General features: G+C 44.8%; 1 long non-coding RNA gene across 1 annotated transcript in view; it reads right to left on the bottom strand.

Annotated features, from left to right (window-relative positions):
- The window catches only part of LOC116843567, an 18127-nt gene extending 3133 nt beyond the window's left edge, over nucleotides 1-14994 (bottom strand). Inside the window, exons 1-2 of the long non-coding RNA XR_004377896.1 lie at nucleotides 4753-14994; nucleotides 1-603 (exon numbers count right to left, since the gene is read on the bottom strand). The exon at nucleotides 1-603 is cut by the window's left edge and continues 3133 nt beyond it. This is a non-coding gene — a long non-coding RNA (uncharacterized LOC116843567). The remainder of the gene's footprint in view (nucleotides 604-4752) is intronic.

The raw sequence follows: 14994 nt of genomic DNA, 5'->3' as shown, positions 1-14994 counted from the left end.
TTTGTCCTTTTTCTTCGTAACACTCCGAAATGATTAAAAAATAAACCGTGTTCTCTTTGCACTATTTTTTCTCTCAATTTATTATTGCGAAATCTAGAGTCGCTGTAAATCCCCCATCCCCCTCTCTTTTTCCCTTGCGCATAGTATTTTTGAGTTTCAATTTGCGAATAAGCGACGCCGGTCGTGACCCGCGGGAAACGTATGCAGTGTTATTTCAATGGCCCAGTTAACGTCGACTGTTTACTCCCCACCCGTCCCTCCTCACTCCCCCCTTTCAGTGCGATTAACTTACGAAACGAACAATTCCCAAACGTGTCACGCATCGGATAAAAACGTCAGCAAAGCGGGAACGGGGGCGAGCATGGTGGGGAACAAAGGGCCGAAAATAAAATTTGCAACGGGCGCAGGCTTATCTGGGCCATTTCACTCGGCGCTGATTGACGCGACGTAAAACAGCGGGAATATCGTTCCGCCACGTCGCGGACATTTTCGCGTCGTGCGTTATTTCTCGCGCGCGAATCCGCAATTTCGTCGGCGACGTGGCGGTCCTCCGCGTTTCCCTTTCCTCTCTCTCTCTCTCTCTCTCTCTCTCTCTCTCTCTCTCTTTCGCCCCCGGTGTGTGTTGTTCATCACATCGTGCACGTTTCACTCATCGCATCCGAAGTCCCGCGGGTGATGACAGAATACACGCGCGAATTATGAACGCTCGGTCGCGTGTGTGCGTATGTGTGCGCTCACACGCACGCACACGAGCGCGCGCCGCAAAAGCGTGCAAAAGCGTAACCAAGTGGCACACTGCGGTTGTGCTGTGTGTACCGTGGGTCCGATTAAATGTTTGCCGAGCCTGTAACCGAATTATTTACACCCGACGAGCCGAAACACGCGAACCTCGTGCGAGAAATCGCGCGGGAGAATTGATCGCGCACGGTAGTCTCCCCTTTCCATCCCCCTTCCCTTCGTTTTTGCCTCGGATTATACGTATTTCCGAGATGCACCAATGTCAGTCTTAGCAGAACGTGGAAGGACCCCGGACGAAGGTCGAGAACTGCCTGGAAGTTCTCTTGACGCGTTGCACACCTCTGCGACGTTACCTCCCGCGCTCCTGCTGGTTATAAAGCTTTCGTGACTCTCACACCCTTGGAGTTTGCTCTACATATATTTTACATTTTTACACTAACACCCGCGAGAGCAATGAATTCCAAGCGTTCCGCCATTTCTATTCACAATAACGCAACTCGGGTCTCGTTCTGCTACTATCCAACATCGAGCGTATTCTCGGTTCTCGATCGCAAACGAATGAATGATTGTCATCTCACACGTCGAAGGTCCTCATGCCGCGCGAATAAAACTCGAAACTGTACTCCGTCGCAACTCTCGGAATCTCTCGTCGCATTAGAAGCGCAAAAGTAGAGTGGGAGGGGGAGAGAAAGAGAGAGAGAAGCGCCTCCTTCTTTCCCTTCAAAATTGTCTGATTACTTAACATATAACGAGCGTAAGGACGGCCGATGGAGAGGAAGGACCGAAAGAAGGGACGACCGCAACAATGTGGGTCCCTATGAGATTCGTCGGGATAAGAGAAAAGGAGAAAGAAAAGGGAAAGAGCAGAGATAACGGGACAAAAAAACGGTCATAGTATTTCGACTAGATTCCTCCACCTGTCGTCGCGGCGTCGTCTTTTAGAAAGCGGAAAATTACCGACATCGAGATAAATTGCACAAGAGACCCCCAGTGCAGCTCCTCGCGCTCAAAGACGCACGAAATCGAGATGTGAGGTCAAGAGAAGTGTGCATACGCCTTGTTTATCTCGCGCTTTTTCCTAAGGAAATATGATTTAGTTCCTTTTACCGAAACTAAATCAGCGAATTATTTAATGACGAAAATTGAGAAGTTTCGAGGCGCATCTGCGAAAGCGAATGCGCCGGTGTGTACGCGCAGCGTTGGACAATGATCGATTGACTCTAACTAAAGTAATCGGCAAATCGATGGTCAAATTAGTGAACCGTCATATGCAAAATCGCAAAAAGTTTCATCAATTGACGGAATTAATTATTCGTCACTCAAAACTTTGACGCGATTAATTGTACATCGATAAATAATTAGCTTAATGGATAGGTTGTGTGTTTTGTGGAAGAGAGCAAGATAATATTAGACATATAAATATTTGTCAGAGTACAAAAGAATCTTTTTTATAGAGTTAGGAAAAGAGATAGTGAGGCAATGCGAAGAAAGATTTGAGATGAGTTAGACAAGATAAAAAGTAATATTTTATGAAAGATTTGGAGAGAAAGAGACAAGAGATTGCAAGAGATTAATGCCCGACACTCTACGTGCATGTATAATTGTGTGTGTGTGTGTGTGTGTGTGTGTGTATACGTGTCTACATTTTCAATCAAGCTTTCTCCAAAGAAAATGTTCTCTTACGATTGTCCGCTAAAAGAGACCAGCTCTGAGAATTGAAATTGCATGTAAAAATCGCAGACAAAAAGCGCGATGGTCATTGCGAATCTGTCACAGAGAATCGATTTCCCAATTTTCTCCGATTTCCCCATTCTATATTTTCGTAGATACGTGCATGAAAGAGACGGATGCGCTGAAAACGATATCATGTAATAGCGCGCTGGTTGGAAAGAGAAGTGAGCAAAATAAGTCTGAAATTATGAAAAGCCATCTACAATGGGATTGGCAGTAAGTAGTAAGATGTAAACAGGAAACAAATTGGCCAACCACAGTCGATTATCACAAGAATAATCGACTATGGTTGGTAAACTTGCTTACTGCTCACATCCTATTGTCAGTCTCATTGTAGATGGAGCTTTAAGCGACACACTCTAGGGATTGTCGCGGCTCCCCCATCCGTTTAGCCCGTGGATTGTCATTAATTCAAATCTAAGCGTTACAAGATAAAGACGAGCTCGCATCTTCGGATCAAATCTAATTCAACCCCGTCGTTGAGGGAGACAGACGCGGTTCTCCCCCGACGAGCCCCTCTAAACTTCCGGGACGATCGTTTCATCAAGCGGAAGCCGAAATCTCTCGAGCTCTGCGCTCATAAATAATACGAGACGCGCGGAGAACACAAGGGGTCGACAAGGCTAATGTAAATATCGCTTCTTAAATATGAAAATTTCAAGATTTCTCCTCGCGAATCTTTTTACACTCTTTTTACGTGCATCGCGCTCTCTGATTTCGCTATCTCTATTTTACCACGCGGCTACGGATGCGCTTTGCACTTTTATCCCCCGATATGGCACGTGTTTTCTTTTTCTCTTTGTTTTTGTATTGAGAAATATACTCTTCGTAATTATTTAAGGTATTAATCGCGAATGCCCAGTCCCCGATTCTGAACTCTCTTTTGTCGATAAAAGTGTCTGTTAATGCGGCCCGTCAGCCTCTTGATCAGCTCTCAGTCGTATTTTGAGGCACTTGATCGATAAAAGGGAATTCAGAATAAGGGCCTTAGTCCCTAAAAGAGACGTCTCGTTCAACAATTGAGAAAGATGAAAGTTTACACGCTCTGAGTGATCTCAATTGCACTTTGCGACGAGAAAATGCCAGTCTCGGCGGTTACCATCGAATTTGCATTCCATCGAGAGAATCGCCGTCGAAAAAAGAGTCGAACGGGTCGATGAGAGTGTGTGAGAGAGAAAGAGAAAGAGAGAGAGAGACGTGCACAGATTGAAGACAAATATGCACGCGCGAGCGATCTACAACGACGAGGCGGAGCTCAATGAAGTGCTTCGTCATTGAGCGATTGTCCTCGAAAAGTCAAAGCATTTAAGTACATACACACCACTCAAACTAATAGCCATCGAGCTCTATACGTATATCTGCCTATCGAGCCTATATGACTCTATTCGTCGTGTTCGCTCGCGGCGCGGTGCGACCGGCGGCGGCGCAAGGATTCGCACAGGCAAAGGACATGCGAGCTCGACAACAGACAGCCGCGTTGACGTGCTGCAGAAACAACTTTTGAAAGCGAAAGAGAGGGAAAAAACGAGAAACAAAGAGGAGAACACACGACCGACTCGCGTCATTCGGATTTTCATTCGGGGCACACACTTCGTGTCTCACTCTCTTTCTCTCTCTCTCGTTCTCCCTGGACCTTTCGTTCGTTCCTCTCTCGCGAATTATTCGCAGCGTTTGCCGAAGTGTAAAGAGAGAGAGAGAGAGAGAGAGAGAGAGAGAGAGAGAGAGAACTATCCGGGGCTTAATGAGATGACGTTTGAAAATTACTGACGTCAGCAAACACCATATATAGCCGTGGAACGACCGCTCTAACGACAGATAAAACGATCGCGAAGTGCCACTACATAATTGCAACGCCGGCCCGGTATCCATTGTCGCATCTGGTATCCAGACGTGGCGTCGTTTGCACAAGATTACAATGACGAGCTCTCGAGACAACGATGCGTGATACCTATTGAGGTATTAAAACGCTCGAATAACCCTAGCGTTGCCGGGCGAGAAACGAAGGGAAACATCGTCGGCGCTCGTTTCATGCGAAAAAAAAGAAGGAAGAAAATGCGAAAAAATTTGCTCGTCTCCTCTTGCGAACAAGTTAACACTTGTAAAAATAATACACAGAATAATGATAATAATGATAACATAATAATAATAACATAATAATAATAATATATCTATGAAATAATAACGTACAAAATAGAATCATTCAACAATATCTAACAATACTCCCTTTAGCAAACGGCAACGATTAATAAAGTTAATTTCCCAGGCACGAGAAGATATATATACCTTTCTCTCTCTCTCTCTCTCTCTCTCTCTCTCTCTCTTTCTCTCTCTACGATAAATTCTAATTATAGAAATCGCTTGAAGCGCTGCTAGGATCGAGACGGCGACTTATCGAGGCGAACGGCGCGATTCAATCGAATGTGAAATCGAGATATGATGGAGGCTCGCCGGCGGAAAGAGTTGGGAATCCCGGCATCACATTGGCAATAGTGTTATTGCATTGATCCTTGAGAATACACGTCCGCCAGTGTCCATACGTGTATGTGCGTGTGCGCGCGCGCACGCGTACATGTGCTTTATTCTTAGAAGACGAGAGAACGCTCGCTACCCAAACTCGTTTTCCCGGTAATCGTAAATATTTCCGAAGAAATCGAAAATAAGTCCGCACGATAAGCCAAAGAGAGAGAGAGAGAGAGGGAGAGAGAAAAACTAGCGATTTCCTGTTATTGCGATCAAGGCAACGACGAACAAAACATCAAATCGAAAATATTTTCCCACAAGCTACACGCGCTCCGCGTGTGCGCACGTGGATAAATATTAAACTGAAACCGCATCGCGCGCGCACGCTGCGCGTCGAGATTGATTTACTAATGGGAGCGTCACATTTTTGCAAATCACCGATGCAATCGCGCGCGCGCATCCACAATGTAACGCCGGTATAAAAAAAAAGGGAAAGAGAAGACCAAACGGCCGTTTCGAAACATACTTCGCGCCGCGATAAATCACTCCGTCGTAATGTTCCTCGACCTTTCGTCCTTTTCCTTTGTGATGGCCGTCGATCGCTCACACGCTCGATCGTTGTCAACATTATAATGAAATCGCCAGGAGGTCCCGCTCACAGGCGGGAACAACAATTTGTAAATTATCAATCTATAAGAAGCCGCGGTATAATTTGCTGATTTAAATTTACATTCCTGAGATTCTCTCACTTCTCCTTCCCCTCCTACCTTTCAAAGCGAAGGATAAATCCAATTAAATCGGCAGGCGTGATTAGTCAACTTTCTATTCCACGTGTTCTCGACCAAGCCGCGATACAAATATATAAGTAAAAATAAATAAATAAATGTATACATATATCGCGATTATTATTCATGTGTATGTAGAAATGGAGAATTTTGTTACTTAATCACATTACTGAACCACGCTCTCTCCGATTCAGCAACGCGTCAGTACAATAAGAAAAAAAATGTTCAGTATCTGTAACAATAATCACACAGAGAAATAATTATTATAAATTATGAATCAAAGAAACCACTTCTTTTATTAAATTCTACTGTAATGTTAACGACAATGATCTGTGCGTGTCATCACTATCATTTCCGTATTAGAACAACCAAAAAATATGGCTGAGGCGAAAAATAACTATAATTTTAGTTGGATCGACCATATTTTTCTCTCGGTGTGTGTAAACGATTCGAAAACCTTCCGGTAACTTTCCGTGGAAAATTATGCGGGCGATCTGTGACATTTAATAAATTCCGCAGCCTACGGAGGCCGAGCATTGTGCACGCAAAGCAACGAACTTTACCAAGGCTAACCGGTATGCAAACGAGTAAGAGTACGCGAAAAAAAATACAAGAGCTCGCAATGGCGTTCCGGATATTTTCCTCGAGTGAAAATCACGGAGGACTGGGCGGACACAAGAGAAAGAACAAAATTCGCTCCATGATAATAGCACACGACGACAAAACACGCGGTTTGTTTTAGAAAAATTTGCGAAAAGACGCGAAGAAATTCGCCAATTATGCGGCACAAAATTCATTCTTTGCACTCGTATGTCTGCTCTCAGTTGCTTGCGAGGTCGAAAGAACATTAAGCGTTTTACACTAATAATCATCACTTGAAACTTATCCCACGTGTGACTCTCAGACCTGTATACAGAGAAAATACTGTAGTGAAAATTGCAACAAAATTGCAACAAAAACTCTCACGTAATTCTAAATTCAGATCCGAATATCTTACATAAGTTTCAAGTAATGGCTATTAATCAGGAACTTAATTACTTGCTTTGAGATGATATAATGAGGATCATGTAATTACATTATTGACGGAAAATCACGACAAAAAATCTTACGGAAAAGTCCCCAAAACCTCAAAAGTCCATTTCTTTCTAATATTCTGTACAAAAAACAGATTGAAAAATTTAGAACGAGCTGACCGGTAGAGACTGAGTTCAAATTATTACGATTGCAAAGAGTTCATGCCGCAAAGTTACATCACACTGAGGTGCGAGATATCTCGTTCCGCCGTGGGAGATCAGACACAACGATGCGTAATTTGTGTTACCGCGAAATCAAGAACAGAGATTCGATCTGGACGAAGGACACGTTTTGACAGCGGATTATCGCAATTCCGTGAAGACAGTGAGGACCCTTTCCCGTGGCTGATTTCGATTTTCATCCTCGCGCCATGACTTCGCCGTGTCATTGAGAAACGACGCGACTCGGATTACGTCACTGCGGCAAAAGCGAGCAGTGCGTCAATGAAGTGTTCGACATATGTAAAGACGATGTCGGGATTGCGTCAAATGTTTACGAAGCCAGCCTTCCATCGTGCGAGCGCGATATATCGGCCGACGCGATGTATCGCAGCTCCCGGCAAGACAAACGGCACGGATCCTCGTACAACGCGGGACGTATAGTTATCACGAGCTGTACCATCGTTTATGAAAACGCCAGTCACGTCTCACAGCTGTAGCGGTTGAGGATAAATGCGAACAGCGATCCGTATCTTTTGCCGAGCGCTAACGCTAGATGAAAATACCTCGGAAAAAGAAAAACAGAGAAAGAGAGAGAGAGAGAGAGAGAATGCTTCTCCAGGATAACGAGATTACTTACTTAAAGAAAATTCTATGTGACAACCGAGATCATTTTAGAAGATTATTTTCGAACGTAATAGTCTCTCTCTGTTTCTCTCTTGAACTTTTATGATCTGTTGCATTATTATGATGTCTAATCACCTCAATATTTATGCACCTATTTATGTTGACTTTTGCATCTCATACTTTGGCTCGAGGAGACCTTCGATTTCAAATCATGCAAATCGTACATGTCTGCTATTTTTGCTTATTCTCGAGCGCGATAGTCTCTGTCCTTGTCCCTCAAATTTTTATGATCTTTCTCTACGTCATAGCGGCACGATTATCTCAATTTATGCATCTGTTCGCCCTGACTCTCATGGTCCGACACATTTGAGGATGTTTAATTTCAAACGCTGCATGTATCCGTTTGGTTTTTGCTCTCAAAATTGCACGTAAAAAAAATTTGCTGAATATGTACACCTTTGGCAGCAAATATCAGTCCCGGAAGCATCTAATAATAAATTACGTTTTCTCTCTCTCTCTCTCTCTCTCTCTATTTCTCTCCGTCCACTTCGGAAACACTTGTCGAAATGTATCAAAGAATATCTCGGTCGAGAGAAACGAAAATGCCCGAGTAGCAAGTGCTCTGGTATTACACACGAGAGTCGTGCATTCCGAAAATATCCCGCCAACTGTATCTGTACGCGAGTGCGAAAGCACATTACAGAATGTTTCCTCAGGATATTCCAAGACTATGCTCCGAGGACGAGAATATTATTCCGCCCGGAGCACGATTCTGTCTTTCTCTTTCTCTCGACTCACATTGTTTCCGCGAATTTGCGCTGTGCGTGCGACGTTTCATTAAGCGCTAAAGCGGCTGCAGAGGCGAAACAATCTACCGCAAATGCGACTGCGCCAAAGAATCCGCACGGTGCCAAGGCAAATCGTGTATTACGCAACGCGCGGTGAACTCCTCGTTGATGGTAGTCGAATTACGAGTGCGAGTCTAATACTTTGCCCACACTTATACGCACACACACACACACACACACACACATGAAAAGCCCGCGTGTATTTCACGTTGCATTTTGCGATCCATCGCAGACTCGGTGCCCACCAGAGCCGCTGCCGCCGCCGACGACGACGCAGCGATTTGTCCGTCCACAGCGACGCATCCGCGTTGTCTCGAGGCGAAATTGATCGTTAATACGCCGCTCGTAACTTTTACGAGCGCGGTTAAGCACGGAGGCACACGGTGCCACTCATACCGTTAAGATTGTTATCCGCCAGCGGGAACGAGCCTGCTGCTGGCCGCGCGCGTTATATCGCCGCGTCAATCCGCACGTTTCTCCGCTCTAATTGACAACAAATGCCTTCCGTTTGCTTTCCTCTTAGCACCGAGAAGCACTCGAAGCATTTGGAAGCGTAAAGCTCGGGGAGAAGCCTCCCACGTCGCATGCAAAAGATTCCGTTTCGTCGCGATCCCACGTTGAAAATATTACCGAATAACTGCTATGGAAAGTATCTCGAATGCATTAAAAAGAGAACAGGCAAGAACAGGCTGGATTCGAGCCCGGCTTCGTGTTTTTCTCCGCGCACCTCCAACGACATTCCGGCAAACTGTTTAAAATCACATTTAGACGCGATTTCACGAATTCACAGTTTCCATTTTTGTACGACCAGTAGATCGATCAGAAACGCGTTTACATTTGCTCGGTATCGCGAAACAATTGCCGTACACACGTGTGTGGAACAGAAAAAGAGAAATAGGTACGCGGGAGGGAGGGAGGGAAGGAGGAGAGAACAATGAATTATCGATGAGAGTCCGAAAGTAATTGACGCGCCTTTGTCGGGGCGCACGAGGGCGACTTAATCGAGACAGAAGTGATGGGAACGATCAAACGCGGGCAATCCGGCCGGCGTAACGCGAGAAACGTGGGCGAGGACAAATTTTACACGGCACAAAAACACGTCACGTTGTTCTTTATTATTGTGGGAATACACATCGGCTCGTTTGATCGTAGCTAATGGCGCGCGTTCATCGATTATCGATGAAGGTTTCCGCCAGAAGAAAGGACAAAGGTAATTCAAATTGCGGCGACGTTCAACAACGAAAGTCGTAACGATGGAAAAATTTGTTACACAAGGCTGTACAAGGTACCCAAGTAGAAAAATCTCCAGGAAAAGCTAGCCAGAAACTGGCCAGTTTTTATTGGTTAGGATTAGGTTGAGACAGTAACTGTGTTCAGAAACTAAGCAGAGGAGAATATTGGTCGGTATCTACCAGCCAATTACTGATCAGAAACCAAGCAATAAAGGTGGTAAATCAATACTGGGAAATTGTATAGTAAAAACTCGGAAAATACTGACCACGAAAATTAAGAAAGAAAAAATGGTAATCTATATATGTAAAATAGAATGTCTGTCTGTGCCTGTATGTATCCTTTGATCGATCTGGAAATTTTGCCTAATTACCTTCTAGGAATCTGCGGAAAATAATTGTCGCATGAAACATGAACACTCCATCCTTTTCTCCTGATTTCATCCCCTTAACGATTTGTGATAACCCGGATAACCCGCCAGGTTTAAGCTAATTAAAAATAAAGCTATACCATCTCGAGATACTCAATCTCGATAAAAAATGAATTTCCACGTGGAAAAACGCTGAGTTTCACGTTATTTTTATACTGAGCAATAAAAAATATTTAGTAACGAAATATATTGAATAATAAAATGTAATATTTTACATTGTAGAATATCAAACAGTGAGAACTGTGTGACAGAATTTAATAAGAGACAGTTTGATGAAGGCACTGGTCAGAAGCCAGCCAGTGAGCAGAATTCCTGGCCGGTTACTGACTAGAAAGAAGTCGCTCTTTCTACTTGGGTATCACTTTATCAGACCACCACCACCAATGAGCGGCCTTTTGTGGTTGCTAATTCCACAACGAAATCGAAGCCCATTTCCCGCTGAACGAAGCTATATGCTTCTTGTTGAAAAAAAGAGAAAGAAACAGAAAGAAAAACAAGATCATTACTACGATCATTATCACATTGTTCGAGACATTTTTTGAGAATGAAATGAAATTCGTGTCAGGGCAAGGTGCGGCGGTTGAAGTGAACCGCGTGATGAGATTCTATCGGACGCCCGGAATTCGCCCGCACCCCTACGTTGTTTTCGAACACGCCTAACGTAATTTCCGGTAACTATGGATATCTTTGAATTATTGAAACGATAATTCAGCTCAGTTTGTCTTCCGACGTGTACGAGCGCGAAAGGGACATCTGCTGATCCCGAAACGCTCCATATATAATAGCGCACGCGCGCTCCCCTCTGTTCCCGCGGCACCCTCCTCTCAGCTCGGCCGAATCGTTAGGAAGTCGTAACGTCGTCCACGAAGTCAAGGTCAGTCTGGCGAGCCAATAACAGTAACGAACGTTTTATCCGAGTCCACAGCCGTAAATTTTCGACGAGTTCGCAAAAAACGCAGGGGGAGGGGGAGAGGAGAGGGAGGAAGGCCTGTTCCGTTTCGCGACGCGGAATTTTGCGCGCGGCCGGAGAGACTGCGAGGTCGCGGGATTTGCATTTCCCTTCGACCTGCAACCCCGGGCACGGGGTGTCGACGGGGACGTGTCGATCAATCACCGCGAAATCCCGCTGCACGAGCGATTAGCCCGTCAGTGACGACATTGGCGCGATATAAAGGTACACAACGGACACGCGACGCAATGACAACGATATTACACGTGCCGAGCCGACCGGCGAGAGAGTCTCGTTATAAAATCATCTTCCTTTTACACCGACATTTCTCGCGTGGCTGCGAGCACGCAGCACAGCACGTAAAAATCCTGGACGGGGACACGCGCGGAACGCAACCAAGCCGTCGACACTCTTTCAGCCGGTGTCAAAGTGAGGGGAAAAAGTTGAACACCGAGTGAGATTCGTCCCCTTCGTGCGATCAAACGGTTAATCCTTAAACGGTTAAACCTAGGAGAATCGCGTTTCTCTTTCCTCTCTCTGCATCGAGTTTCGCAATGGCTCTTGCACGGCTTTTCATCCCCTCACGACTCGGGGTTGATCGTAAATGTTGACGTATCTTTCTTTGTTCCTGGTGCAATAAGCATTAAATTAGTGACTGATTGGTAATTGAATTAATTATCAAACGTTGAATTCGCAGCACGGGAAAATTTCAGATCTTCTGAATGCAGGATACACGTAGGAAAGAAAGTTTGGTTGAATTGTTCATATTTTACTGATTTCTGATGAAATATGAACGACTCAGAAATCCTCGGCGAAAGTCATTAAAGTTCGGTTATTCAGATCTACCGGTTAATAAATTTAAACAACATTCTGATAATTCTAGTCGGAATTTCGAAATGGTTCATATCTCACCAGAGATTGATTTATCCGACCAAACTTCTTTCCCCACGCACCTTTTCACACGCCCGGTCGCATGTCGCGAGATAATTAACAACTGGCAGATAGAAGCGGGACCAAGCTCAAACTAGCAAATCAAACTTACGCAATTCAAAGATTTGAGATTCACGAGATTTCGCGAGATTGCAATACTCATTAATATTCCCGCGTCCGTCTATTCTTCCCACGAGATGACGACATCGACTTCTTTCCGCACGACGACGCGAAGGATATGGTGCGGTTGAGCCGAGGGCGCTAATGGGAAGAGACAACGCGGAGGGTAGATGTATGTGACGCAAAGCACAACACGGGGAGGGACGTGGTGACCCATTAAATTCGCGCTGTCCAGAAAAAGTCAACGGGCCCTCGTAGACGTGCGGCGTGTGTCAAGGATTTAAGAAGCGATCATGCGCTGATACAAAGAAGCCTAACAGAAGAGGAGTGAGAAAGAGAGAGATTCTCTCTCTCTTTCTCCCCCTCTCCCTCTCTCTCTTCTCGTTAAAGGAAAAGCCGAAGCAAGAAAAGAAGCCCCGGATAATTGCGGACGCGCTGGCTTGAAAAATCGGACGCCCCCGTTCGCCTACTCGCTATTCGCCGCGAATTGGGTTAAGCACTGCGATTTTAATTTCGATTCTCTCGAGTGAGTGAACGACCGAGAGGGCGAGAGGACGAAGGCGGAGTCGGAAGCCGCCGGTTTTCCTCTGCGAGTTTGCAATTGACGTCGTTATCATTAATTCAGATACGAATTCAATCCTCGCGCTTTGCACACTTCTGATGAAAAAAAAAGAAGAAAACGAAGCCGTCGAGGCGGGTTATTCACAACCGCATTAACGATGTGAAGCGAGATCGTTTTTTTATCTCTCAGTGATACTCCCCTCCTTTGCAAAATTGCAAAATGGTTAAGGGCGCGTTTGTAGACACTTCTCTGTTACTTGCAACAACTGCTGCGAATTTTTCCCGAAAAAATTAATCCTCCGCGTACAAGCATAGTTTTTGGGCATATAGTAAGTATAAGTCTGCTAAATTTGAAGGGAACTTTGAACTATCATAATTTCGTTGGAAAATTTATACTCTTTCAACTCACGAATTGGTCGAAAATGTGGACGTACCTTTCTTCATTTCTGATGCAACAAGAGCAAAATTAATAACTGATTGATAATTAAGTTAGCAATTGATACTTCAGTGATACTTTGGTAGTAAAAATTTTCGTTCATATACCTTAGTATTAAAAAATAAAACCAACGAGATCGTGTGAAAAGACGAAGAAGAAAAAGTATTGCTTGAATTTATAGCTGAATATAATTTCCATTAATATGAGTACCAACTGTTATATTCCGCATAAGCAGTATTGTTCGTGACGTAAACATTTAGCATAATCAGCAAACGTGTTAAAGTATAGAATTCACAGAGTATACAGAGGTATCACATTTTCCCAGACCCTTTACAAGAGAGTAGTGGGCGATCAAATATTCGTTCGGGTTTGATAGAACTAACATTGTACGCGTAGGATTAAAAGCGGGATACGGAACCTCCGTTGCGAGTTGTGGAACGTTGCAACGATTCCGCGTAACGTCGATAACACCAGAACGATAACGGCGAGAACGCGGCGAGTTTAACATCGGGATGCGCCCTCTCCCCCTCTCTCCCTCATTGCCTCCCGAAATTATTTCTGACCGCTCGACTCGGAAGATTCGAACGTCGAGGCGCGAGGAGAAGCGACGTCTTATGATCGCCTCGTTACGCGCGAAGACGCGCAGATGCGCGAATTTTCGAGGCGACGTATTTATACGCGCCTTCGGCGTCAGGGCCCCGGGGATTGGATCGCGACGGAGAAGAGACGACTTATTACAACTAGGTGATTACGCAAGCAAGCGCAACTCTCGTCGTCGCGCGACGACGACGACGACGACGAGTAGGAGGAGGAGGAGAGCGACAACGCGCGACAGAACGGCGCGAGGAACGGAGAGAGATCCGGATGGAAATGAGCGGCGGCCTAAATAGCGCGCGTTCGCCACCGCAATTTATTAATTACGTATACAGAGAGTCATGTCGGTTTCCCGAGGCGCGCGTTGTCGGTGGTCCGTGCGGATGACGGATTTGGGGTCGGGCGACCCGCGACGCGACGCAACCGACTGACTTCCGGGCTGACGCAGAAATCGCAATAACGAGACTCGCCAGATTCCACGACGCGGCCTGCAACTTTTGGTGCCTTGATGAGCTGCTCCTGGTGAGCATCGTCAAAGCGTTTGATTGTAATTGCGTTCAATTGAAATAAACGCAAGCCAATGCACGGAGAGAATATCATTTTTCTTAATTTTCGTGTAGGATAACTGTCCACATTGCTGTGTCTGTTCCTGTTAGTGTGCCTCTAAATAAGCCATAAAAAACATAATCAAAAAAATAAATAGCAAAAGTATTTTTCATTAACTTAATTTTAAAACATACTTTTTCTATTTATTTGTAATAGTTTTCGTTTTATATTTAAATAGAAAGGTACACTAATAGAGATAAACGCAGTAATATGGACAATTACCCTAAATTCTTTTACTATGCTTTTTGTAATGCAAGAGTAGATTGTCGGTAAAATCTGTCTTTCCAAGGAACATGATAGATTTTAGGTAGATTTTACCAGAAACATAGCAAGTGTTTTAATATGATATATTTCGGTTTTTAAAATATAAGCATATGAAAGGATAATGAAAGAATAATGAATTGCTGCAGAACGTCGATCTGTTTCTCAGTTACAGTAGGTAAATCCTGTAACAATATTTGCTGTAAAATTCTCTCCTCGCGAATTACACACAGCGCTTTCCCTCGCTCCCACACTCGCACGTAGCCTTGCGTGTTGTTACCCATGCAGAGCTTTGCCAAACGCGAAGGAAAGCGACGACGGTTGCAGAGAAGCTAAATTATTAAATTACGCGGAATATTCACGAAATACGCTCGCTGAAGTAGCAGCGACGAAAGCAGAGTTATTTCGGATTTCGCGGAATGATTAATGGGCGCCACCGCGAGGACGAGAGCGGGG

This window comes from Odontomachus brunneus, unplaced genomic scaffold (assembly GCF_010583005.1).
Source record: "Odontomachus brunneus isolate Ranch 3 - 2012 unplaced genomic scaffold, Obru_v1 Obru_scaffold_033, whole genome shotgun sequence".
NCBI lineage: Eukaryota > Metazoa > Arthropoda > Insecta > Hymenoptera > Formicidae > Odontomachus > Odontomachus brunneus.
The sequence above is the reverse complement of the archived record's forward strand: the minus strand, read 5'-3'. Positions and strand labels throughout refer to the sequence as shown.